The sequence below is a fragment of the Chelonia mydas genome, chromosome 5 (genome assembly GCF_015237465.2).
Source record: "Chelonia mydas isolate rCheMyd1 chromosome 5, rCheMyd1.pri.v2, whole genome shotgun sequence".
NCBI classification, from domain to species: domain Eukaryota; kingdom Metazoa; phylum Chordata; order Testudines; family Cheloniidae; genus Chelonia; species Chelonia mydas.
Genome location: NC_051245.2, coordinates 100,460,555 through 100,488,241, shown reverse-complemented (window position 1 = coordinate 100,488,241; position 27,687 = coordinate 100,460,555). Strand labels below are relative to the sequence as shown.

The 27,687-nt window shown below is 41.9% G+C and overlaps 1 protein-coding gene and 1 long non-coding RNA gene across 5 annotated transcripts in view; one reads left to right on the top strand and one right to left on the bottom strand.

The window, feature by feature from the left end:
* Positions 1-27,687, bottom strand: part of JAK2 (Janus kinase 2) — a 156,353-nt gene that overhangs the window by 106,803 nt on the left and 21,863 nt on the right. The gene's annotated exons all lie outside the window — the stretch shown is intronic.
* On the top strand, positions 1,531-11,074 carry LOC119566569. Of its 2 annotated transcripts, XR_005225761.2 has the most exons (3): positions 1,531-2,068; positions 2,871-3,035; positions 10,861-11,074. It is a non-coding gene; the product is annotated as an uncharacterized LOC119566569 (long non-coding RNA). The 2 variants fall into 2 exon arrangements; XR_006290981.1 differs by lacking the exon at positions 1,531-2,068 and having other exon boundaries at positions 2,347-3,035.

Sequence of the window (27,687 nt, the reverse complement as noted above, 5' to 3'; positions counted from 1 at the left end):
AGTACTCCTTTTCTTTTTACTATTCAGTTAATTGCTTCAACTTGGAAACAACCTATCAATATCATGTAAAGTCAAGTTATGATTCTGCTCCTCAAAGTGGTTTTTAATACTTTTGAAATTTACATAAATGGTTCTAGTTTTATGGTGGGAAAGCAACTTGTTCATTAAAATAATTTATCTAATTGCAATAATCCAAAACAATAAAATTTTCAAAATAATCCTTTCATTACAACTTTGAATCTTCTGTGTTTTTAGAGAATCTAATTCTATAGAATGCTGTCTGGATAAAATTTTGTACAATGTTATTATTTGCATTGTGGTAGGACCTAGAGACCTCCATCAGTGCCAGGCACTGTACACCCAACAAAAAGACAGTCCCTGCTTCTAAAGGTTTATAATCCACAGCCACAATCCTGCAAAGGTTTACACACAGTGGGTAGTCCTATTGACTTCAGAGGAGCTACATGTAACACACCAAGTAAATTATGTGTGTAAATCTTTGCAGGATCAGGGCCCAAATATACGATAATTGACAATAAGTGGATACAGCAAACTGATCAAGAGAGGCAAGACAGGGAAACCCTGAAACTATCATGTTTAATATAATAAGCCATAGTGGGAGGACACCACAAGTATGTACAAGTTTTAAATGAAGATTTACTGACATATCCCTCAAAGAAAATTGTTCAGAAAAATGAAAACCTGCCACAAAGATTTAAAATAAGGGGCCAATTACAGTGTATATTATATTGCAGTTTCTGTTACTACAATTCAATTCTTCTGTCAACAAATGTTAAAAAGGAAGTGAGAACTTCAAAAATCATATTTTTGAAGCCATAAATTATTGAATAATACAAAACAACCGTTTTGACAGTCTGTCTATATAATTCAGAGGAATGTATTTGCTTGATAGTTTTTTTTAGATTAATTCAGATAGTTGTATTTGCTTATTTCACACTTCCTTTGCCATCAGTGGCCTGCAAGTTCTCCACTGGTTCCATATCTGAAATACCAGTCAGCTACATTAAAGATACAACAAGACATGCACTGCCAAGATCACTTTATCTCTATAAACAGACCTCAGCAGAAAAATGGAAGCCTACAAAAACAAGCCAAGGCTTTGAAAGCAAACCAAGGGTTGTAGTAGTAAAAAGTGTGCTGCTGGTGTACTCGTCTTTCATAATAAACTAAAATTAGAGAGATGGTTTCATTAACTCCAAAAAAAAAAAAAAATCAATACTACCTTCAGTTAAAAACATTTTTTTAAAAGAGCATTTTCATGGAAACATTGCCTTACTGGGACAACAATTCAACTATTTATGGTCAATGTACAAAATGCAAAAAAAATTGTTAATACAAAACTGTTTTATGTTTGAGGTGTGTCACAAGCTCACCCAATACATTTGCAGGTTTAAAATTTCTTCTGTTTTGAGAAAGAAGAGGAAGTTACTCACCTTGTGCAGTAACAATGGTTCTTCAAAATGGTGTTACTCACCATTGTTACTGCACAAGGTGAGTAACTTCCTCTTACTATGGGTAAGTGAGTAACTATGGGTGCTCCACTTTAGGTGTCTGTATGCCCCTGCACCTCTAATCGGAGATTTTTGGTAGCAGTGTCCCGTTGAGCCCACACATGTGCTCTCCCTCCCTCATGGTCTGCCTCAAGGCTATTTAGCACTACACGGGCAAACCCCCTTCACTTCCTTCTCTACCACCGAGCCCTATAGAGAACTCCAAAGTAGAGGGGAGGAGGGCGGGTTATGGAGCACCCATAAGGACACACATCTCGAAGAACCATTGTTACTGCACAAAGCGAGTAACTTCCTCTTCTCCTTCGAGTAGTGTCCCTATGGGTGCTCCACTTTAGGTGGCTCCGGAGCAGTACCCACTACTGGAAGCTGGGACTTCGGAGCGGAGACTTTTACTACAGGAGTACTGTGGAGTTGAAGATGGTGTCAGTGGCCACATCTTCAGTGGTCGCATAATGTTCTGCAAAAGTATGGACAGAGGCCCCAATCATTGCTCTATCGATTGGGGAGATGGGGTAGCCCTATGGAATGTGATTGAGGTAGGAACTGATTTCATGGAGTGCATATGGACAGAAGCAAGTTGTGCCCTTGCTAAGCGATTAATGCAACTAGAGACCCATTTGGACAGTCTTTGAGGAGATATCACAGAGCTTTTGGATCTTTCTGTGGATGAAAGGAAGAGTTTAAGGGATTTCCTGAAGTCCTTAGTCCTGTCCAAGTAGAATGCTAATGTCCTTCTATTATCTAGCATACGCACAATTGTCTCCCAGTTGTCACAATGTGGTTTTGGGAAAAAACAGGGAGATGGATCTGTTGATTCACATAAAAAGTGCAGAAAAAGTAGGGAGAAACTTGGGATATGACCTTAGAGTTGTTATTTTTTTTAAAGACAAAGGCCGTGAATGATGGGTGTGCCATCAGGGCCGCTATTTCTCCTATGTGCCTAGCTGAAGTGATGGCAATTAGAAATGCTCTCGTCATGGACAGGTGTAAGAGAGAACAAGTTGCCCTGGACTCAGAGGGAGGTCTAGTCCAAGCCCTGAGAACTAAATTAAAGTCCCAGGCTGGAGCGGGTGGTGTCAGATGGGGGAAGAGAGTCCCAATGCCCTGAAAGAATCTACATATTAGTGGTTGAGCAAACTCCAAGTGGGAAGCCATTTTCACCATGAGATGTACCTTAAGGGAGCTGAGTGAGAGTTTAAAATGTAGCGCAAAATCAGAGGGAGGAAAGATGAGGTTGGGTCTGTCCGTTTGGAATGGTACAAACTTGGAGTCGTTTCCATTTTGTAGATAGGTATGTGGAGTGGTCAGCTTGTGGTTGTGTTGCAACATGTGTTTCAGCTTGTCAGAGCATTCTGTTTCTAAGCCTTGGAACAAAGAAAGATCCAAGCCTGCAGGTGGAGGACCCATCGGTTGGGGTGAAGAGTCAGTCCATTGTTTTGAGAGAGCGGGTGAAGAATGAGCTGACATCAGAGGAACAGGAGGGCATACTGCCATCTGCGTCAGGTAAGGGAGCCAGACTTGTCATAGTCAAAAGGGGCAATCAGAATAACTCTCGCTTTATTTTGTTGAATTTTCAACAGAATCTTGGATAGGGTAGGAAACTGGGAAGAGACATAGAAGTGGGCCCTTTCCACTGGGAAGATGAGGGCAACTGCCAGTGAATGTTTCCCCAAGCCGGCCCTGGAGCAGTAACCAGGACCTTTCTTGTTCCGATAAGTAGTGAAGAGATCCATAGGCCGGGTTTCCCCAAAGGGTGGCTATATCTTGAAGCACCTCTGAATTCAGTATACACTCATTGTCGTGAGAAAATTCCAACTGAGACTGTTGGTTGTCCCATTCTGTATCCCTTGTAGACAGACAGCTGAGAGGAGCACATTGTGATGGGTGCATCAATTGCAAAGTTTGAATGCTGTCTTGCAGAGGGAGGGAGATCTGGCAGCTCCTTAGCAGTTTATTCAAAACATACAGGTCACATTAAGACCATCATAACCTTTGTGTGTTGTTTTTGATGAAAGACAGTTTGTCCACAGGCACTCCCGGCAGCCCTTAGCCCCAAAAGAGTGATGTGGAAGGCCATTTGTCTTGAACCTTGTGGTTGTGTAGGTGAGCTCCCCAGGGTATTAGGGAGATGTGTCCAAGGGTGGTGAATGTGGGTAGCGAGAAGAATGCTCTCGCTTGTACTGCATCAGGTTGGTACTGATAAAGTCCAGTCACTGTACCGGGGTTAGTATGCCACTACAATGAAGTGAACCTTGGAGAATACCCTGCGTGGAGCAGTCTGTACCTATAATGATCCTGCCCCAAAGGTAAGCAGTAGGAAATCTCCGGTACAATGGATGTATTGAGATATGGAAGTAGGCACCCTGTAGGTTCAGGGCTAGAAATCAATCTCTTTGCTCTAGAGCTGGTCCTAACTGCTGTGAAGTAAGGTAAGGTGACTTCTGAGTGGTGTGACAGGTGTATAGATGGCAGCTGAGGCTATAAGGTATCATTGTTCAGGCCCCCGACAAGCTCATCAAAGTGCTTGTAAGAGACAGTCTGAGAGGTCATGGACTGGGGTGCAGACTGTTCTCACTTTTGAGCCCTGGGCCTCTTACACTGTGGCTCATAACAGCACAGAGATGGTGAGTATTGAGAAGATTGTGATCTGCGGTGTGGTTGAGAGGTATATCTTCTCTTCTGTTCCACAGTATAGATTGCTAAGGAGCGTAGTGCGGTCCGAGAATCCTTCAGGATGTGGAGAGAAAAATCTGCCCTCCCCGCAAAGAGTCTGGCCCTTCAAATTGGAAGTCTGTAGCTCTTTGGGTAATCTAGAGGTGTAGCAAACAAAAAAAAAACAAACAAACAAAAAAAACCCACAACCCACCTCAGTACCACTGTCACGGAGACTGGGCAGGCAGCTGTAACAGCTACATCCAGTGGTGTCTCTAGGACCAATCTGGCTATTAACTGACCTTCTCTAAGAATGGTCTGAATCTGTTCTTTTTGTGTTTCCAGTAAATGTTTCAGAAACATCCTGGGTTTCCCAAGATTAACAAAATTGTTTTGGCCATGACAGTTTGGTAATTTATGACTCTAAACAGTAATGTTGTCAATGAATACGCCATCTTGTGAAGCCTGATCATATGGAGTTGACCTGGCATTGTTGCTTGCTTCATGCCTTAACCTCATCCACTATGATGGGTTGGACTGCAGATGTTGAAAACAAAGTCTGTCTCTTTGGGTAGAGATGTAGGGTTGTTTTTGTTTACACTCTGTTGCTGGTTGGTGCGATAGAGGCTGGCTCTGCCAGATGATTTTGGTAGGATCTAGGATCAGCTCATTCTTTGGGAGGACAGTTCTAGATGAGAAGGTAGCGTGCAGAATTTCCACCAACTTGTGATGTGTATCTGCAGCTCGTCTGCCACCCTCTTGGTGAGATCCAGAAAGTTCTTAAATCTTCACCTAGTGATGAGGGGTGGGCAGCACAGTCTCATCTGGGAGAGATGAGGAGAAGTGTGCTGAAGAGGTAGCTTCCTCTTCAGGTGGTTCCCCCCTCCTCCCCCTTCTCTCCTGTTCTGAAAAAGCTTTTCTCCTGCTCTGGCTCAGGTGCTCTCCCAGGTGCCAGGCTGTAGCAAACCATCTAGTGGACTCTCCCTGAGAGACACCAGAGACGGTTGCACCCTGTGTGTGTATATACCCGAAGAATTACAATATGGCCTTGGGAGGGAGAGGCAGGAAGGCAGGCACGGGCGGTTGGCGCGATGGAATTGGGGATGACCCTTGTAGTGTGGTGGTGGGCCACCTTGAAAGGCCAGGGAATGATCTCCTCCTGGCCGGTGTCAGATTTGTCAGTGGGTAAAGGTACCGCTGACTGGGGTATTGGCAGTACACAGCCCAGTGCTAAGAGCGATTCTGGGTGCCGGGATTTGCTCAATACCAGGGTCCTGGGACCAAGTAATGGGGATTGGGGTTCTTCCCCAATCATCAGGTCTCCAGGGTACCAGAACTCATGCAGTACCACGGGTTCATTTGGTACCACAGAGGAGGGTCCGTGGTACATTGTCAGTACCAATAGGGCAGAGCACTCCCTAAATGAGAGTTTTGCCCTGTACAAAAAGTTTGTTGGTGCCACTTTTTTAGAGACAGTATGGTAATTGTCTCTCCCTGGGTACTGAGGCCACAGGTTTCCAGCGTATCAGAGTACCTGTGTTACCATGGGCTCATCTGTAACTCCAGAGGAGTGTCTGTAGTCCGTATGGATGGTTGGGAAGGTGCAGAACACTTCCTAGATGGGAGTTTTGTTGCATCTGGTACCAAAAAGTTTCTCTATGCTGCTCTTTTAGAGATGGTATGGTAACTGTCCCCTCTCCTTAGGGGATACCACCATTGCCTCAGAGCAGGATGGTGGAAGCCTCTGGTGTCTCGGTGCAGAAGCAGAGCTGACAGCAAGGCTTCTCTGTGTCGCTCTTTTAGAGATAGTACGGTAACTGTGCCCTCTCCATGCAGTAGTTGCCCAGAGTAGAGCTCAGAGCAGCACAGGGCTCACAGAAGCCCCTTGTCCCTGCGGAGAGCAGAGCCCAGAGCAGGGCATAGCTCACAGCAGGAAGCCCCTTCTCAGGTTTCAGCTTCCAGAGCTTTGGCCCAACCATGCGCAGCTGAGCTCACAGCAGGAGGTTCCTCTGCTGGTATTGTCCTACCCAAGTGGCCGTTCTGGGGAGTCCCACTGGCTGGCCAGCTACTCAGGGATCAGTGCCGAGATGGCTGCACTGGGGAACGCCCCTCTGGCTGGCCACTTGCTCGGAGGAGCCTTTCCAGTGGGAGTCTGCTGGTGGCTTCCCCCCGCCCCCTTCTCCTCTTCACCACTCGACCCCTTTTGAAGTGAAGACTCCGGGGTCAGCACCCACGGAAATGATCCGGGGTCAGCACGCACCGGAGTCCCCTGAAGACTGAAGTGTTTTCTCTACAGGCAGGAATTTTAACTTCAGCTCCCAGCTCCTGTGAGGCTGCAGTTTTAGGTGTGGCGGGTAAAGCACTTCTGTGAGGGTCTCCCAGGCACAGTGAGTGTCTGGCCATTACAGGAACTGACTCCTGGCGGAGAGGCACCACTTGGAGCAGAGAGCCAGGCAAGCCCCTGGGCAGGGGTCGTCATCCTCTAGCAGGGAGGAATATGCAGAAGAACAGCGTCTTTACTATTTTTTTTTTAAACTGAAAAAGAAAATTATGAGTCTACTAGATGCCTGGGGGGAAGTGGGGGAATGCCCCCAGACTGGGAAGGAAAGTGAAGTTCTTTTCTTTCTAAACCAAAGGAATAAAATAAAAATAAAATAAAATAAAAATCACTACCCCAAGTACTTTTAGGGAGAACAAAGGTAACAAAACCAACACTACTTATGCTAATGACACAGATAAGGAAGGGACAACTGCTCCTTCCATCAGAGGCCAAAGGCGGTAGAGAAGGAAGTGAGGGGGGTTGCCTGTGCAGTGCTGAATAGCCTCGAGTCAGACCCCAGGGAGAGAGAGCACATGCGGGGGCTCAACAGGACACTGTTACCAAAAATCTCGGATTAGAGGTGCGGGGGACCACATACACCTAAAGTGGAGCACCCATAGGGACACTACTCGAAGAAGAATACTTGTACAGGTGTATTCCCTATTTTAAGTATGGGAGATCTCTCCCAAATCTGTAGACTCCTTCAAACCATTAAAAACCTATGAAGTGCAGCCTGTGTAACTTGAGGAGTTGTCCCCGTAATTCTGAAATAACAGCACTGAAGTTAAACTGTTTTCAGGGGTTTTACTATTGAGTCCTAAAAGATAACAAAGGAGATCTCTGGCAACCTAACATTAATTTTTAATAAATCTTGGAATACATGGGAGATACTAATATTCAAAAAGGGCAAGTGGGATGACCCAGGTAACTGTAAGCCAGTTAGCCTGACATCGATCCCGGGCAAAATAATGGAAAAGCTGATACAGGACTCACTTAATAAAGAATTAAACGATAATAAAAGGCTATTTTATCAAGCAGGAAAAGGCATAAAAAGAACCAAGGCTTGAAGCTGAAACCAGACAAATTCAAAGAAGATATAAGTGACAGTTTTTTAACAATGATTAATCATTAGAACAAAGTACCAAGGAAGGTGGTGGATTTTTTATCTCATGATGTCTTCAGATTCAGAGTGGCTGCTTTTCTGGAAGGTATTCTTTAGTCAAATACAAGTTAATAGCACTGTATTGAGCCTAACTGGTCAAGAACATGATATACAGGTGGTCAGACTAGATGATCTAACGGTTCCCTCTGGCCTTAAAAATCTATGAATCAATAGATTGCACTATTATTATAATCAATTCTTTTACTTTTTAACAAGAAATGCATTATGATGAAGAGGTGAGAATCTTTGTACTGGAGGTTTATTTTTTATAATCAATGATAAAAACGAAGCTATGAAACAGTAAATATAGCCTTTGTTTAGTGGAGTTCCTTTTACTCCTAAAACAAAGGAAGTTCTTCAATACATAAATCCCACTAAGAAAGTTCAGACAGTGGTACCAGTAGTTGCCTTAAGTCAAAACAACATTATTAGAGAATTGTCGTTATTTAAAAAAATTAAAAAACACTTTTTCAAAGTTAGGAAATTGGAAAGTAATTAAAAAACCTTTAAAAGTCAGAAAGGCTGAAATAGTTGGCTAAGATTGCAACTCTAACTTCATCTCTGCCTCCTAACTCCTAATCACCAGCTTCCATCTATCTTCTGCTATCTTTCAACTGGAGAAAGTTCCGCATACGAACCCACCCACTAATCTGAACTGAGATGCGAGTCCTTCCCCCAGCCCCTGGCTTAGGTCAAAAACCATGTCATCATCTTACATTCTTTCCTCATAATATAGTCCAAAGAAAACCCTTCCTCCACAATCCAGCACCTTGTTAAGGCTGGACATCCCAACTCTACCTACTTCACCCTCCCAAAACGGAGGAGACATAGCCAAGAGAAGGACTTTTTCCATATCAACCCTGAATTTTAGGATCACAGGCCTCTTACGCAAGATACAGAGCATATTTATCTTTATCATATCTTTAGCTCAATCTGGTCAAACTTTAGGAATTTCTATTAAAAAACTCTTAACATTGGTTGTAAATAAGAAAGTTCTTGGGAAAATGTATACTTTAGTATAAAACTCCCTCATTTGGATGGGGGAAAAATATCTGTGACCCCACACATAGACTGAACAGATTTACACAAGCATATATGGATCAGTGAGCCAGAGCTGGACAGTAGCAAGAAAGGAGGCTAGTAGAGTCTAACCCATCAGCAAAGATCAGCAGGCCTGGGAAGTACATGGAAGAATCATCAGCTCCCTTGAAGCTCACAAGAGCCAAACTGTAGCCAGTTCTACCAGAATTTATAAACTCCACAGACTCTTCAGAAGTTCCCTCAGTTTCAATAAATCTTATACACTCAGCCAGAGCCCCAGTCCCATCCAGCAAAATTAGCTCCTAGTCATGGTGCCTTTTCCTGATCCTGTTGAATTCATTATATTATAGGGGGGGCTCACAGATTCCATGATAGCATTGGAGAGCACTGTTACAATTGCAATATTGCTCAAGCCTCTGACCTGTTCTTCAGAAAAGCCGGAAGTAGCTGGCAAGGGGCGGGGGGGGGGGGGGGGGGGGGAGAGGGGAACCAACCCCAATCTCCAGACTTCAAGAATCAGACCCTAAGCAAAGAAAAGGAGTCAAATGGAATGAAAATGCTACACTGATTGTCTGCTACATGACTAATTGACAGAAAAAAGGAGAAAACCAACTGATGCCAGTAACAACCATCCAAAATGCAAAAAAATCTTAATATAAGATATTATATATATACACACACACACACATATATACATACATATATATATATATATATATATATATATATATATATATATATATATACACACACACACATATATATATATATGTTTGGGACCCAATTTAACACATTATCTACAATAAAATAGAGCAGAATTCTCCTTTAAAATGGATTAGCGCTTATTAAAGTAAAAGAGTAAAGTAAAAGCAAAAGAGTAAAGTAAAAGCAACCACGTTATGGGCCAAATTTTCAAAAACTTATATAAAAGTTGCACACAAAAATATGGATTTACTGGTGGCTTCAGACTGTTCACTGCCTGCAAAACAGCTAGTTATGTATGTTTACACATGCATTTTCGTATTTCAGGTGAAATCTTGGTCCCACTTAAGTCAATGGCAATTTTGTCACTGACTAATACAGCCTGGATTTTACCCTCTGTCTGCTCACTTTGGGCTCCTGTTTTTGAAGAGCTAACCCTGTATACACTACAGGCTATCACAGACCACAGATAAATAAAAGGTGCTTAGACGTATTAACTGTCTGTTCTAGTCAGTAGACTGAAACGAACTAAAATCCCAAACAGGTACTGATACTGTGTGGTAGGACTGTTTTGGACTGGCCTTTTTGTTTTTAATTTTCTTTTTTCCCCCAGTGTCTGCTGCACTTGCAGGTATATGATCTTTTAATGGGATTTTTTTTAAATTGGCTCATAGCAAGGACTTTGACCGCTGGTGCAAGCAAGGAGCCATCCATCCACCTCCAGATCCAAACCAAACATCCCAATATTTTGTCTGCTAATGACTGCATTATTGGTGTTTATTTTGTTAAAGAAATGCAAGGCCAGAGCTCAGTTACATTCCCTCCCACAGGCAGGTAAACAAATGAAAAACGTGTTATATGGGACAAAAGGACTAGGATGCTATTCTCTAGGTGGCTTACAGGATTTTTCACGCATCCATGCACATGCATAATAAATCTTTTTTTAAAACTGTTTTACACTTCATTTTCCAGGACTTACAGTGATTTACAGAGATATTACCACTTCAGTGTGCACACAGAGAAACTAAGGCACATGGAGCTTAAATCACTTACTTAAACTCACACCATGAGTGAGTGGTAGACTTGGAAACTGAATGCAGATCTCCTGACTCCCTGTCTTATTCTATAATCATTAGACCAAACTGCTTTCCTCTGTACTGGTAGTACAAACCTGGCTTAGAAGTAAGTGAGTAAGTGAGAGAGAAACCCCACATATCTTTTACACACTCATAATACAGCCATATTTTATATTTACTACTGAGCAACACTTAATACCAAGAAATTAATTTTTAAAATTTCATAACCCAAGGAGAGCCACAGATACAAAAACACAAATGTTGTGTCCTTTGAAGAATGTAAAAAGTGAAAAAAAAATAAGTGACATGGCTGCTTAAGCACAAGAGAAGTGGTGTTGAAATCCTAAACTAGTCTTGTGATGTTTCCCCACACAGAACACTTTCACCTTTAATCTTTTCATGTCAGAAGATGCTGAAGAAGGAAAGAAGAAGAAACACACTGAAGAAACATAAGGCGCAGCATGAGAAATGTGTTTACTAAAAAGAGACTGGAGAGAAAATAAAAACATGAAAAGGAGTAGAAGACAAGACAGAGAAGGAAGAATTTTCTGTAATATGTATCATATAAAATAATGTACCCCAAAATGCACATAATTTGATGTTCCAGTTCATTCTCAGAGTTCTTTGTCCAGTTAGTTTTAAAACAGTTTACATGGTCATTCTTGTCAGAATTTGTTATTACAATCCTCTCCAAAGTAAAGATAAATCATCTCAACCAAATCATTATTCCATGCCAGATTACAGAGTTATCTGTAGGATTCTGACAAGTGATCAAGACTGGTCTCATGCCCAGGCCAGCAATAGTGTGTATGGCACCAAGAAGACTTAATTCCTTGTTTTCAGTCTCTGGATCGCTCCCTGAGCCATAGGGCCCTTGGAGTACTGTAGAAACACTGGTCACAGAGGGTGCTTTGCATTGCTCAGTATCAAGCTGCCATTCAGTTCAAGAGTGATGCTGACGGGCCTTAAAAGATATCCAGTCTAGTTTTCCTTAGGCAAAAGTACATTCCCTCAAATTGTTTACATGTGGTAAATTGGCCACGCAAATGAACTCGTTGCTCTGTCTACACCATCAGTCATGTGCCACCTGTGATGTTGACTAAGCTGCACTAATCTTAGCACTAAGTTCAAGCAAGATGCACTTTGGGCCTGATACTGTTAGGAACGTCACACAACGTGGGTCAGGATGGGGGAAAAGGTACAATGGTGGTGTAAAACTCATTTCTGCATTCCTCTAATACAGGTCCTACTGAGTGTAGAGGAGCCACTTTTGCTGAGTTAGAACAGTCTGAGGGCCGCTCAACTTTACATCAGCTTCTACTGCCCCCGAGAAGCCAAAACAACAGTTGGTGGGGACTGCCACAGTGGAAGAATGTGCCAGCCACACCCACTTTCACCAGCCACATCCTACATGCTGACAGGCAGGAGGCAGCATGGCATAGGAGCCTCTCCTCTGGCTCTATATCCTTGGAGAATACTTGTTTCTCTGGAGTGATCCTCTATGGCTAGAAAAGCAGGCTCTAAGACCAGAGTTTTTCAGCAGTATGGTACAGAGAAACTGCACCACACCAGAAGATCTATCCTGTTTTATGTTGTGCAGCGTATCTATAGTTAAGTGTGGCATTACGCTGGGGAGGCTGGTGATGCCCACGAGAAAGAACGTAAAGGCGTAAGTAACAGACAAAAGAACAAGAGACACTCCCTTCAGAGAGACAAAGACAAAGGAAAATGGGAAACAGACAGAAGAAAGAGGATGAGATGAAAGACATCAGTAGTGGTCTTAAAATGTATAACCTACATTGTTCCTCCAATAGCAGTTGATACTCTAAAAGGAAACATTTTGCAGCTGGATCCAGGATTTTGCAGTACCATTGCCCTGGGAAGCAACTACTTGCAGAGGCTACAGAACACCACCGCTCTCTGGTGTGCAAGCCTCTGAAGAGAGACCACCTCTTACAAACAACCACTTTTGCTAACTCCCATGAGTGGCTGCTCTTGGCAGGTTTTACTGTATTTTCTACACAAGCAGTAGAATTTGCAGGGTTGGGACTGAAAATTCTCTAGATCTGAACAAAGTTTTTTAATGCACCCAGAGACTTCAATATAAAAGTCTCCTCTAGCACTTGACTATAGGCAGCCCCACACTACAAGAAAACACACATTTTCACTTTTCATTCCCATAGCCTCTCAAACCACACCCACCTGGCAACAAATTGATGGGGGAAAGGCAAACCTGTAATAATACATTATGTAACCCTGACATTGGGCCCCAAAAGTGGGGAATGAAACAAGTAGGGGGTAAAAAGAGAACAGTGCACAGGAACAGTTAGCCTAGGGGTCATCCAAAGTGAAATGGCACGTGGTGCCTCTGAGGCCCCCAGTCCTGGCTCAGAAGGCAGCAAAAATAAAGTCAATAAAGTATATTTTTATGGGAAGAAAACAGAAGGGAAGAACAATAGAAGCTTCAGGGGGCTCCCCCTGTTGGAAGGAAAAGAGGAGATCTGAAGAAACCTGCAGCCCTGATTCAGTAAAGTACTTAAGCACTTTCTTAACTTTAAGCAGGCGCTTAAAACCCATTCACTTCAGTGAGATTTAAGCACATGCTTAAATGCTCTGCTGAATCAACTGATGTCCAAGTTAACTAGCTTCTCCAAATAAAGTCTAGTCTCTCACTGTAAAATTGATATTTTTGCATATTGCACCAAATTAAAATTATGTATTCCTCAACAACCCTGAAGACTGTAGAACAACTGGGGACATACTGTGCAAGTACCTAGTGCTACAGAACTTTTGGATTTTGGTTACTGACAATGTCACCTGAATTACAGGCCAACAAGTTGTGCTGAAAAGAACTTTAAGGATTAATGTCTGTGGTGATGATCCCCTCTAGCAATATATGTAGTGCTAATCCCAGTCCTTCTAGCTGCGTACTTGATGATCTGCCAGCCTCACACAGAACCAAGAAATGGGGAAAGTAGTTAATTTCATACCAGTTGGAATGCACAAGGTGCCCAGCCCTGGAAACGATTATGAGCATCTGGCTATTTCCTGAGTCCACACAGAACAGAACAGATAGCTCTATTAGTGTATGGACCAAGGTTACATGGGAAAATTTCATAGCTGAATTGTGAGGTAGTCCAGCACTTCTGCGGGAGTCCTTGGAGAGTCTGTGCATGTAGACACCTGATCTGATGAACTCTCTCATGTATCTTCCTAGGAGTGACAAATTCCCTATGTTTTTATCCAAAACTCTCTCAGGGGTGGCCAGAAGCTTGACTTCAACTATGGATATGTGGGATGAATGCGCCAGGCATTCATGTGACCCTGTATGGTGATACATACGATCCTGTATGGTGATACATACATACTATGGATTTCTGTGGTCTGTTTACTGGTACTGAATCGAAGTACTCCCACATCTCCATTCCAGCCAGGCTGTCTTTCAGCTCACAGACAACTATTACCAGTTGTTAGAGGGGCTCTTGCCATTCTGGTTTCTTGCCATGTTCTGTTTTTAATTCGAGCCTGTAGGCTACAGCGTTCTATTTGGATTAAAGAAGTCTTGGCACAGACTGGACAGGATATGGCTAGGCAGCTGCTTGAACCCTCTTATGTACAGACTTTATGTCAGTGTTCAAAAGTGTTATGACTGAGGGCAAGAGGTGTCATTTGTCCTCAGCCATAGATACTGTGAAAAGCAGTTAACGAGACTTCTTGGATAGCATGCAAGCTGATTACTCAGCTGGTGTTACTCACGGAGATTCTGGAGGTGCCGTGGCAACTCCAGGATACAATGTTGTTGCTGGTTTGTGAAGAAAAGCCTTGGGTCCAATTTTTGAGCAGGTAGTCAGCATTTTGTGATGAGAAGGCAGGCTGCCAGCTATTCTTAAGAAAAATCAGCAAGACCATTATCAATGTCAATAGTTGTTTTTTTTGAGAATCTTGCTTATTTTGATCAGTATCCCATCTCACCCTTTTGCAGCTTAGACAGTCCAAGTACACAGATTTCCTTGAATCCATACAACTGAGTTACAGAAATTATAGACATGGGATGGAGACGGCACTGGGTATATGTTTATGATCTCCTCGATTCCATGGATGAAGATAAATTTTCAAATCCCCTCAGCATTGTCCTGTGTGTCTGTTCCCATTGACAGGAATGGTAAATAGATTTCAGTGGAACAGTATTAACCCAACACTGAGCACATCTGAAACTTCTATCCAAAGCATCTATGCTGAGTCTTTTACATCTAGCTGCTCCTTGGATACCACTGATCATGAATTTTTGTGAGGGACCTCTGTGACATGTAGCAGGGATGGAGTCTCTCTCAAGTGGTTCTCTTCCTAGTTTTCCAAAAGGACCTAGAGGGTAGCAATGGACAATTGTTTCTTTTCCCTCCAAGGGCTCACTCTTGGAGGTTATTTTATCAGCTGATAGGTATTTGACTCCAGAGTGATCAGTCTATTGCTTTTTTTTTTTTTTTTTGGGGGGGGGGGGGGGGGGGAGGGGAGTGAAATTACATTAGACCTTGGGTTGGGTATGGTTCCCTGGCTTTGTGCAAATTATACAATTAAATAAATAATCCTTCCTGTTTCGCCTCATGAGCGGTTTCTCCAGCCCATCACTGTGACGAGTTTGTCACACTCTTCCCAGAAACAGCGTAATTCCCAGATCTCCCCTCAACTAGCCATCTCTCAATGGGAAGTTCTTGCTAATTACTACCCAGACTCAATCCTCCTGTGTTTGGGAAAGGTGACTATTAAATTACAGGTGCACTTGGACATCCAGTGACATTCCAGCAAGTGGAGACCATCAGTTAGGAAACAACAGAATTGTAACTAATTTATATCAATCTTTGTAGTCAACCCTCCTAACAAAAAAATGCCCATATATGAAATGCTGTGAAAAGGATCTGGATAAACAGATTACCCCAAAGGAGTGGGTTCTCTGGAAAAGAGAACCAGCAACTTCATCCTGCAGCTCAATAAAATATTTCTTCAAGATATTGTTTCAATGGTACCTCACACCAATCAAGTTAAAATAGATACATAGCTTGAATGGGAATAAATGTTGGAGAAATTGTGGTGAAAGAGGAGATTTTGTGTATATATGGTGGACAAACCCAGTCATTAGAGAGTACTGGGATGCAATTCATAATCAAATATCACAAATTATTGGATAATTTATTACCAAGTGATCTTTTGGGTAATCTTCCTAGGGCTTCCTAGTGGAAACGGTCACACAAAAGGAAATGACGAATTAATCTCTCATTTGCTAGGAGCTACTTAGCTACTGATAGCCTCTCAGTGGAAAAAGAAAAATGATCCAACCATCAAGGCATGATTAAAAAAAAGGGAAGTGGTTGTTATGGAAAAATTTACACACCAATTACACACTCAACAACACAAACAGAGGACAAATAGGTATTTAGACATTTGATTACCATTTATTCAGTACTCAGACCAAGTACATTCACCTAAAAAAGGATCAGAACACCTGTCCATTTTTTTGTGAATATTAACATTTGATAGACATGCCGTGTTTGCTAAATATGTAGTTAGAGATTTCTCTCAATTTAATAAGATCACTAGACACGTCATGAGTAGTATAAAGATGTTTATTCTGTACATGCTAATGCCCTGTTAAAAAGAGATCTGATTATTATTATAATACTGTACAATGTTTCTCTAAGGAAAAGCTCACTATTGTAATGATTGCTGTATTCTCTCCAATAGTTACGTGGCCAGGACTTGTAAACTTGTTAAAACTTCCTAAATAAAGAAACAGTTTATTTAAAAAGAGAAAGAGAGAGAGAGAGACCGAGTCCGAGTATGTTAGCAGTGTTTGTTGGAAGTTAAACTGGACATTCTGATCATGCTCAACCGCATGGCAGCTTTTGATATAACGGACTATGAGGTGTTGCTTTCGTGACAAACATCTTCCTGGTGTAACCTAACTGCTCTCCACTGGTTTAATTAATGTGTAGGAAGAAGACCTAAGTCAATTGGTGTTGATGGCTACACTATCATTTTTAAAGAGTATGATCAGCAAAGTACATGATGGTACACAGGTATGAATACATTACCCTGTGAACCAGGGGTGGGCAAACTTTTTGGCCTGAGGGCCACATTGGGGTTCTGAAACTATATGAAGGGCTGGTTGAGTGTATTAAATTGCTCCCCGTAGGAATGTGCTACTTATTGTGTACTACTTACAGCTGCCAGTCCTGGTGCTCTGAGCAGCATGGTAAGGGGGCGGGGGAGGTAGGGAAGGCTGTGCCTCCCCAAAGAGCCTGGCCCCTGCCCCCTACCACTCCCTCCCACTTCCCGCCCCCTGACTGCCCCCCTCAGAATCCCCGACCCATCCAACCCTCTGCTCCTAGTCCCCTGACTGCCCCCTCCCAGGACCCCCCATCCCTAACCACCACCCCTGGGCCCCCACCCCCTATCCAACCCCTCCCCCTGCTCCCTGTCTGCCCCAACGCCTATCCACACCCCTGCCCCCTGGCAGGCACCCGGGACTTCCACGCCTATCCAACCGCCCCCTGCTCCCTGTCCCCTGACTCCCCCCCCCCCCCCCCCAGGACCCTCTGCCCCTTATCCAACCCCCCCGCTCCCCGCCCCCCTACCATGCCACTCAGAGCACCAGGACTGGCAGCCGTAAGTAGTACACTATAAGTAGCACATTCCTACGGGGAGCAATTTAATACACTACATCTCGCAGCTCTCGCAGCCCGGCAGGAGTTTGCAGCCCCGCTGCCCAGAGTGCTGGCGGCACAGAGGAGCAGGAGGGGGAGGGGGCTAGCCTCCCAGGTTAGGAGCTCAAAGGCCGGTCAGGATGTGGCCCACGGGCTGTAGTTTGCCCACCTCTGCTGTGAACCCTATCTAATGATCCTTTCTTCATCCTTTGTCAATGCAGAATCCAGGTCAGGTGTCTGAGCGACAACAACATAGCTGTCACACCGCTTGACAACTTCTCCCTCCCTCCCAAATAAAAAATAAATAAAAAAACACTGTGTAGAGCAAATAAAATCTATTTACTACTCCTTGATCTCCACAGCCCAATGTGGTGTTTTTACACACCTCCTCTAAGTGCAGATTCCTGATTTTTCAGAGTATGGGACATGGTGGCTAATATATCAGTAAATATTTCTGAAGTGCCTATCACCATAATATCAAGTAGATGTGGTAGTAAGCAGCTAATACAACAGCTCCTCAGAACCAGGAATCTCTCCCGATACTGTATTTAGCAGCTATAATAGTTCCTCCTATGCTGCTCTATAAATGGCACTCCTCTCTGTGTGAGATATTCTCCCCTCTCCTTTGTTTAAAGGCTCAGATATTGCAATAATTTGTCATCAATTTTGACACCGGAAAGTTCAGTCCCTTATCCAGAAGAACACCTGGATAATATTGCCAGTTTGATGCTTCTGAGCCACCTTGTACTCCACTCTGTAAAAGCAGAGTTTTTCTGCTAAGTAAAAGCCTTTGTTGTGAAGAGGCTCTCTTTCTCAGTGTCCGAGTTTATGGACAAACACTCATTCAGAAGCAGAGAAACAGTTTGAGAATTACTGCATAACTCTTGGCCAATTCTTTTCCTTGGAAAAGGACATGGTTTGATAATGCTCCATGGATTGGACATTATTTGAAAGTGGTTTAAGTTTTTATTTAAAAAACAGAACAAGCTGCACCCTTTATCCCCTAACAAAACTGTTACAGCAGACCATGATCAAAAGGCTCAACTATTGTAACTCCCTCTTAGCAGGGCTTTCCCTATACTTTCAGCTTGCTTTGAATGTAGCAGCATATTTGTTCACTGGTTTCAGCAACCATGATCATACTTTCACCCCACGTTCTCTACATTGTCCACTCATAAATTGACACCAAATTGAATATTTGTTGTTGTTTTATATAAAAAGAGCATTCAACAATATTACTCCCAGCTAATATGATAAATTCAAGTTCTCCTCCTTGGGTCTTTGCCTGGTGCATATCATAGTTTCTTTTTTTAAACCAGTTCTGAAATAAGAGTGGCTAAGGATTACAAAATCTTCACTATTACTATGATGTTGTTAACTCTACACCAGAGTTCAAGATCTGGTAAAGAATTTCTCTTTAAAATGTTCTTAAAACTAGAACTCATTTATTTTTAATTTAAAAGATTCAGGACATTTTTTTTTTAATTGCAAGTATATGCTATTTTAATCCAGTACATGCCAATCACAGCACAACTAAAGCATATGCATGCTGAAAGGCACTGTGCTGCCCCGCCAGCAAAAACATTACCATGTGAAAAAATTCTGTGCATGAAATTCTCTAATTAGCTGTTCCTAGTACGAGTATCTAAACCAAACGACATAGGTCTTAAATGGAAAAAAATCGTCTACTGGCAACTACCAAAGAAAGAAAGAGAAATAAAAATGCAACTAGATTAATTCTATGGCAAACATCACTAGACTAGCACTAAATATCATTACATGGTAGACTCGTATGAAATAAATATCTTCTCTCACACAGCCCAAAACTTTTACTTTCTCATAAAAATCGATGAATCCTGGTCACATGAACAACAGAGGGTATGGTTCTCAAACTTTTGTATCGGTGACCCCTTGCACACAGCAAGCATCAGAGTGCGACCCAACTCATAAAATATAAAAAAGTTTTTTATATTTAACACTATTATAAAAATGTTGGAGAAGAACATAATACCATAAGAATGGCCCTGCTGGGTCAAACCAAAGGTCCATCCAGCCCAGGATCTTGTCTTCTGACAGTGACCAGTGCCAGCTGCCCCAGAGGGAATGAACAGAACAAGGAATCATCAAGTGATCCATCCCCTGTCGCTCATTCCCAGCTTCTGCCAAACAGAGGCTAAGGACACCATTCCTGCCCATCCTGGCGAATAGCCATTGGTGGACCTATCCTCCGTGAATTTATGTAATTCTTTTTTGAACCCTGCTATGGTCTTGGCCTTCACAATATCCTCTTGCAAGGAGATCCACAGGTTGACTGTGTGTTGTGAAGAAATACTTCCTTTTATTTGTTTTAAACCTGATGCCTATTAATTTCATTTGGTGACCCTCTGGTTCTTGTGTTATGAGAAGTAGTAAACAACACTTCCTGGTCTACTTTCTCTACACCAGTCATGATTAACCTCAACCATATCTCCCCGTAGCCATCTCTTTTCCAAGCTGAAAAGTCCCAGTTTTTTATTAATCTCTCCTCATACGGAAGCCGTTCCATATCCCTAATCATTTTTGTTGCCCTTTTCTGAACCTTTTCCAATTCCAATATATCTTTTTTGAGATGGGGCAATCACATCTGCACACAGTATTCAAGAAGTGGGTGTACCATGGATTTATATAGAGGCAACATGATATTTTCTGTCCTATTATCTATCCCTTTCTTAATTATTCCCAGCATTCTGTTCGCTTTTCTGACCGCAGCTGCACATTGAGTGGATGTTTTCAGAGAACTATCCACAATGACTCCAAGATCTCTTTCTTGAGTGGTAACAGATAATTTAGACCTCATCATTGTATATGTATAGTTGGGATTATGCTTTCCAATACGCATTACTTTGCATTTATCAACATTAAATTTCATCTGCCATTTTGTTGCCCAGTCACCCAGTTCTGAGAGAGCCTTTTGTAGCTCTTCGCAGTCTGCCTGGGTCTTAACTATTTTTAGTAATTTTGTATCATCTGCTAATTTTGCCACCTCACTATTTACCGCTTTTTCCAGATCATTTGTGAGTATGTTGAATAGGACTGGGCCCAGAACAGACCCCTCGGGGACACCACGATTTACCTCTCTCCATTCTGAGAACGGACCATTTATACCTACCCTTTGTTTCCTATCTTTTCACCAGTTACCAATCCATGAGAGCACCTTCCCTCTTATCCTATGGCAGCTAACTTTGCTTAAGAGCCTTTGGTGAGGGACCTTGTCAAAGGCTTTCTGAAAATCTAAGTACACTATATCCACTGGATCCCCTTGGTCCACATGCTTGGTGACCCCCTCAAAGAATTCTTGTATATTGGTGAGGCATGATTGCCCTCTACTAAAACCTACATTCAAAGCAAGCTGAAATTATAGGGAAAGCCCTGCTAAGAGGGAATTACAGTAGATGAGCCTTTTGACCATGGTGTGCTGTAACAGTTTTGTTAGGGGATAAATAAGGGTGCAGCTTGTTCTGTTTTTTAAATAAAAGCGGGGTTTGGGGTGGAGGCTGACAGCTCACAACCCCCACATAATAATCTCGTGACCCCCTCAGAGGTCACAACCCCCAGTTTGAGAACCCCTGGGACAGGCTCCTAAAATCAGTTATACAATCCATCCCTCAATACAAAGGTTGTCTGTCTTTACAAATACGGCTATTTCCTTGGCACAATATAAGCCCATTAACACTGAGCACACATTCATTTGCAAAATATTTCATATTAAAACATTCATGAATATTAGGCACTATCCACAAGAGTCACTTACATTATGAAATATGATCTAATTACCATAAATTTTCTAGTAAAACACAGATTTTTAGTAACCAAATTTTAGTAATATGATAATTTACCTTCAGCACTCTGCTCTTCAATCTTTGTGATAAATTTGGCAATCCTGTTTAGCTTTTTGAGATATTTATTAGGTTTGTGAATTATAGGTTTCTACTGTATGTATTTTTCTGTGAAAAAACTAACCACGAAACAAACATGGTACAAGTGAAAAGGTACAAAACACCTACTGATATGATTTTAATTTTCACTGTATTTGTAAACACATGTGTTTCCCCTATGTCATCACATGGAGAATGCAGAAAAAGCTCCCCAGGCATTAGGCAAACTGGGCTTATAGAAGCATAGAAATGTTGGACTTGAAGAAGTCATCGAGTCCAGCTTCCTATTCTGTGACAAGAACCAAGTAAACCTAGACCTTCCCTGACAGATGTTTGTCCAAGCTGTTTTTTAAAAACCTTCAACGATGGGGATTCCACAGCCTCCTTAGAAAGCCTATTCCAGAGTTTAACTACTCTTAGAGTTATGAAGTTTTTCCTAAAATCTAACCTAAATCTTCCTTACCACAGATTAAACCCATTACGCCTTGTCATAACTTCAGTAGACATAGAGAACAATTGATCACTGTCCTCTTTATAACAGCCCCTTAGCGTACTTTAAGACTGTTATTAGGTTCCCCCTCAGTCTTCTTTTCTCAAGACTAAAACATGCCCAGTTTTTTTTAACCTTTCCTCATAAGTCAGCAAAAACAACGAGGAGTCCTTGTGGCACCTTAGAGACTAACAAATTTATTTGGGCATAAGCTTTCATGGGCTAGAACCCTCTTCATCAGACGCATGGAGTGGAAAAAATGGGCCACTCTCATTACCATTACAAAAGTGATTTTTTTCCCTCCCTTGGTGTCCTACTGTTAATTGAATTGTCTTGTTAGACTGACCTCCCACTTGGTGAGGCAACTCCCATCCTTTCATTTATACCTGCTATTGTCTTTTCCACTCCATGCATCCAATGAAGTGGGTTCTAGCCCACAAAAGCTTATGCCCAAATAAATTTGTTAGTCTCTAAGGTGCCCCAAGGACACCTCATTGTTTTTGCTGATATAGACTAACACGGCTACTATCATTCTGAAACCTCATAGGTCAGGTTTTCTAAATCTTTTATCACTCAGACAAGAGTAAACAAGACTTCAGACACCGTGCACCACTGAACTTAATGTTGCTCAGATTTAAATGAAAGGGCACTGAATTGATTTTTGCCATCAGAGATGGATTATCTTTCAACAACAGAACCACAGGATCTTGAATATTTCCTGGGGGAATTCTACACCACTGTGCATACACACAGTTTATGTCCCATGCAGATTTCTTTGCTTTCCTGCAGAAAAATGACTTTCTAATGGGGAAGCAAAGGGAAGCCACGAGAGCAGTCATACAATCCCCCCCCAGAAGTATGTTTTGGGTGCCCAGGGCAGCTGACAGAGAGGTAAATCACTGTGGGGCAGGGGACAGGACCGGGCAAGACCTGACTGGTGGCTCCTACCCTGCGAATGGCTCAGCTGCTAGTCCCAGCTGGGTTGGGGAAGACTGGACTTCCTCCTCCCCTGCACAGCATCTGGGGCCAGGTCAGACCCACCCCCAGATTTCTCCCCCAGCTATAGAAAGCTCTGAAAACTGCACCCCCACCCGCCGCACTTCCTGCGCCCATCGCTCCTCAGCTGCAGGGGAAGGGATCATTATACAGGGAGCTGTTCCTCCATCCACCCAACCCTCGTGCATCCAGATCCCCTCATGCCCAGACCCTCCTGCTGAGCCTCACATCCCTACACACCCAGAACCCCCCATGAAAAGCCCCAGTCCCCCTGCACCACCCCAATGAGCCACCCGGACCCCACCCTACCAAGCCCCAACCAGCTGCACCTGGATTCCCACCCCACTGAGCCCCACTCCCCCAGCATATGGACCTCCCCACTGAGCTCCCCACACCCAGAACTCTAACCACCTTCACCTGGACCCCCTGCAGAGTCCCATTACCACTGCACCCAGAACCCCCACCAAGAAGCCCCTGTGCATCCAGATCGCCCCATACAGAACACTCTCAGCTCACACCTGGATCCCCCCCACACTGAGCCCCTCCACACTTGGATCCTGCCTTGCTGAATCTGCCTGCCCATATCTGGCATGGAGGGTCAGGGTCAATCCTTGCACTGTGTCAGGGTTGGATGCAGCCTCACCGCTGAGTCTGTGCCTCTGGGGGGGGGGGGGGGTTTGGGGGAGGGGCGCTCTGCACTGTGATCTCCCACTTCTGTGCAGCCAGTGGCCTGTGCTCCCTAATGCCATGCTGGAGCCTCCATATTTATTTGACAAATAAAATTTGCAGAATTTTAAAATACTGTGTGCAGAATTGTTAATGTTTTGGCACAGAATGCCCTCCGGAGGAGCATAGGGATGAATGTGCAAACCAACGAAGCCCAGGAGGGGTTTCTGTTAGGGACCACTGAATCAAACCAGAGCACAGGATGAGAACTCCTTAGACACCTGCTTAAAATGTGTGGCAATTGTGTTGTTGTGGGGACTTCAATTTGGGGCACGTATGCTGGAAGTTTCATGCCACCAGTAGGAAAATATCATTAGGGTTTCTAAAAATTATAGATGATAACTTTCTAACACAAAAAATACTATACCCAACACAAGGAAACTCTATTTTGGACCTCATTATGGACAGATGTAGCAGCTTTGTGGTCACTGGATTAAAAGTTGGTAGTTAAAGTAGAACTTCAGAGTTACGAACCCCTTGGGAGTGGAGTTTGACTGCTGGTTAGACTGACATAAATCCCAGGGGAAAATGGAAATGCTGATACAGGATTCAATTAAGAAAGAATTAAAGGATAGGAATATACTAAATGCTAGTCAATATATGTTTATGGAAAAGAGCTTTTGGATACAAGTTTGAATTTTGCCCCTATACTGGCATCAGCTTCAGACTAAATATTTATATCGCAAATACATGCCATCTACAACAGACTTAAAGCCAAGTCAGTGCAGCCTGGAAAAACTTCAATTGCTTGAGCTGCATAAAAAAAGCACAAGACAAGATTGCCTTTTTGCCTACTGATCTTTGCCTTGACAGCAAAACTATGTGGCACAAATAATAAAGTTTCAGACCTACTTTGATATAGCTGGAATCTCTAATAGTTACATAAACCACAGATAATATTTGTTAATAATTAACGGCTCCATTATATTTCGGCCAATTGTGCTACACCATCCCATCCTGCCAGCGAACTGTACGCAGTATAATGCATTTCGCACAAGGCAATCAACATTAAGTTAGAATATAAAACTATGTTATGTTATAAACTATAGTTATAACTAGGTTATAAAACTATAATTTCATCATCATCAAATGACAGGTACGACAGGAAAATGTTTATATTTAGACTGTTATATGCTATTGAATCAAAACAATTCCCTTTGGCCCTTGATCAACAGCAATCTCCAAATTTGGGCCTAATATTCCAACAAATATTGTGACCACCCACAAATTGCCCTATGTTTCTTTAATGAAATCAAAGTTGACCTCAATGCAGGCTTATTATGCTCTAGAATAGATTGAAAAGCTTGAAGGAACACCACCACAAGATACTGTAGTTATTTACCCTATTTACTATACTTTCAGTGTGTGTTTCTGATAGGTCACTTCAGACGTAACAAGATAGAAAGCCTAAACTGCTCATTGCACAGATATGTTCATTCACTATTGGAGCAGCAACAAACAAACAAAAAACTGACAAAGATTTGTGGCAAACTTCTAGAAGAGAAAGGTATTTACCACTGTAAATGTTATTTGAGTGTACTGCCCCTGCAGGTCCACACTCCTGGGGAGTACAGATGTTTACCACAAGCTCAGAACCATGTAGCAAATACTGCCCACACAGAGAATGCCCCTCCGGGATGCAAACATTCACAACAAGGTTATGAAAGTCATTAAACTGATTGGGTGGGCGGACGGGCGAGAGAGACTCTTTCATTAGCTCAAAACCAGCACGTTAAAAATGTTCCAAATTTTCAGTAGGATGAAATCTCCATAAAAACAACTCATGCACTGGCTACATTTAACAAAAACAGGTTGTTGTAAGTAAGATATATTCATCTGTATTTTTATACAAAAAACAATTGCATCATGATAATTAGAGTCCGAACACAATAATGCAATTCTCCCTCTCCAAAACACAACAAAATAGAAAGTGTTATTTTTTTACCTGTTCTAATCCTTGATTTCGAGATTACTTGACCTGTCACAGCCTCTGCCTACTTTATTGTTCCACCAAATAAATCTACAAGCAGTACACCCCATTTCTAGAAATTGATTTAAAATTAGAGAGCCAAGAGTCTATTCTCTGGAACATTTCAGTTGTTTTCAGTTTCTAAGTCAGCTTTCATTGTAAACAGAATGTATTAATTGTGTAGTGAGGAAGCAGATTTCCTTTTGCCCACAGCAAAAAAGTGTTTCCTGTATTAAATAATATTACCCCTTTTGACCCAGTGGTTAGCCAAATTCAGAGTGTCTCAGGTTGTTCCGGTTAGGAGGAGAAATCATTAGATGGAATCAGCTATTTCTTGGATGTAATCTTCTTTATTTACAAAGATTATACATAAAGTCTTGTTTCCCTTAACATAGTAAGAATCAAACAGCAGGAGAGAGTTTCTTTGCTCACTGCTCCAAACTTGCCTTTCCAGCCAGCACTGTGTGGCTAGAAAGCTCTCTTAGATTTCTCTCAAGGCCTTTTTACCAGCGTTTCTGTTACTGTCTACTTGGCCTTCTGTCTGCTTCTGTGTCTCTCGCACACACAAACACCTTCATGCAGACAATGACCAGCTGTGCCCCTGCCCACATAATTCAGACTCCTGCGTGGCCTTGGACATGCCTTTGTTTTGACCAGACATGGGCCCATGTTTTGGCTTTTACTGCTACTGTTTTAGTCAGGTTATACCCAACCCATTAAACCAGCACAATAATAATGAACATTGCATGAATGGTATAAAAATATGAATATGCTCATTATCATGTTAGACAACACCCGTACTGAAAGTTTCCTTAAACGTAAGAGGTGTTTTCTCCATTCTCATTGCCAAGAAATGTATGCTTTTCAACTCAGTTACATTTCTCCTACCTATCCTGCAAAGCAGATACGAGTTGGATGCCTTTTACCTTGATATAACAATCACTTAGAGCTTGATCCTGCAAAAGTGCTATGCACTTTGGCCAATCCAGAAAAGCATTCAGTCACGTAAGTAGTTCCACTGAAAACAACAGAACTATTCATGTGATTAAAGTTAAAACCATGTTTAAGTAACTGGGTCTTAATATGCAGGTAACTCCTTTTGATGAGAGAATTTTACTATAATTTTACTATATTATAATATAATTATATTTTACTATAATTTTACTATATTATACTACTATAATTATAGCGGTCAAGGGAATCAGGAAGGCTACTAATTTGTGGATAAAAAATAAAGTTTCACAAACAAGGGAGAGAGAAGGTCCAGTTTAAAGTCCCCTAATATGAAGCAACAGAAAGAAAACGTTCTGAAACAGCAAATGAAAGTTTTAGAGACTGTAAAAACATGGAGTACATAGCACTTAAAGAAAATATAATTCCAGTATATATTACCCACTATGTAATGCAAAAGTATTCATAGCAGAAACAGACAGTAAAGTTATTTCATCTTAGAAATTTATACTGATAGCTACCATCAAGGCACATACATACACTGAATCACTAAAATAGTAAATTTCTCAGAGCTGTAATCAATTGCATGAGTTATATTGCCTTCTAGGAACCTCTATATGCTTAAATCAGGCAAAAAAAGCAATACAATGATAGAAGACCATTTAAGATTTGCACCACAAATTTCATTTAGCTGTTATAACAGACAATGTTACTGTTGCCATGTCTATGTCATCTTTATATATTTAGGCCAAACCTTTAATTTCCTTAACTTTAGGCACTGTGAGTTGTTCCATTTACAGTGCATAAAGTGTGCAAAGTTGAGCACATTTGTACATTGTTGCCAAATCCAGTCCTGGCTATAGATAACAAAAGGAAATAGCTAAGATCGGATATTCTGTTTTTCTATCTCAATATATTCCTGTAGTGAAATCCTGCAACATCTTTTTAGCTTACATCTAAAATAAATATTTAGCAACTTACAGCCCAAAATTTAGGTTTGGCAAAATAAAAAGTTCAATAAAACTCATTAATAGAAAGGTTTTCACAATTAAAATATAAAAATCAATAAAATTTCAATCTTGGGTTTAAAGTACTGCAGCAAAAATGTTTAAAGAGAAACAAACACAACATGTTTTTTTCTTTTAACTGTGAAAACATTGTTACTAATATTACGGTTTGCTAAATTTGGACTTATTTTCTTCTAACTTCTGTCAGATAACTATCACATCAGTTTTATTTAACAAATGTCACTCTAATAGAACTGGGTGCACAAGCCTGAAAAGTACTCGCACTAAAATCAATTAAATATATATTACAGCACCTGTAAATCCTTGTAAAGCAAGAGTTGTCTGTGTGCAGGGAACTTCTCTAAATTTCATGTCATGCAGTTTTTCTATACTGCAGCTATATATATTTTAAAGTTTGCAAACTTCTTTCACTTCTTACTCAGAGACGAGA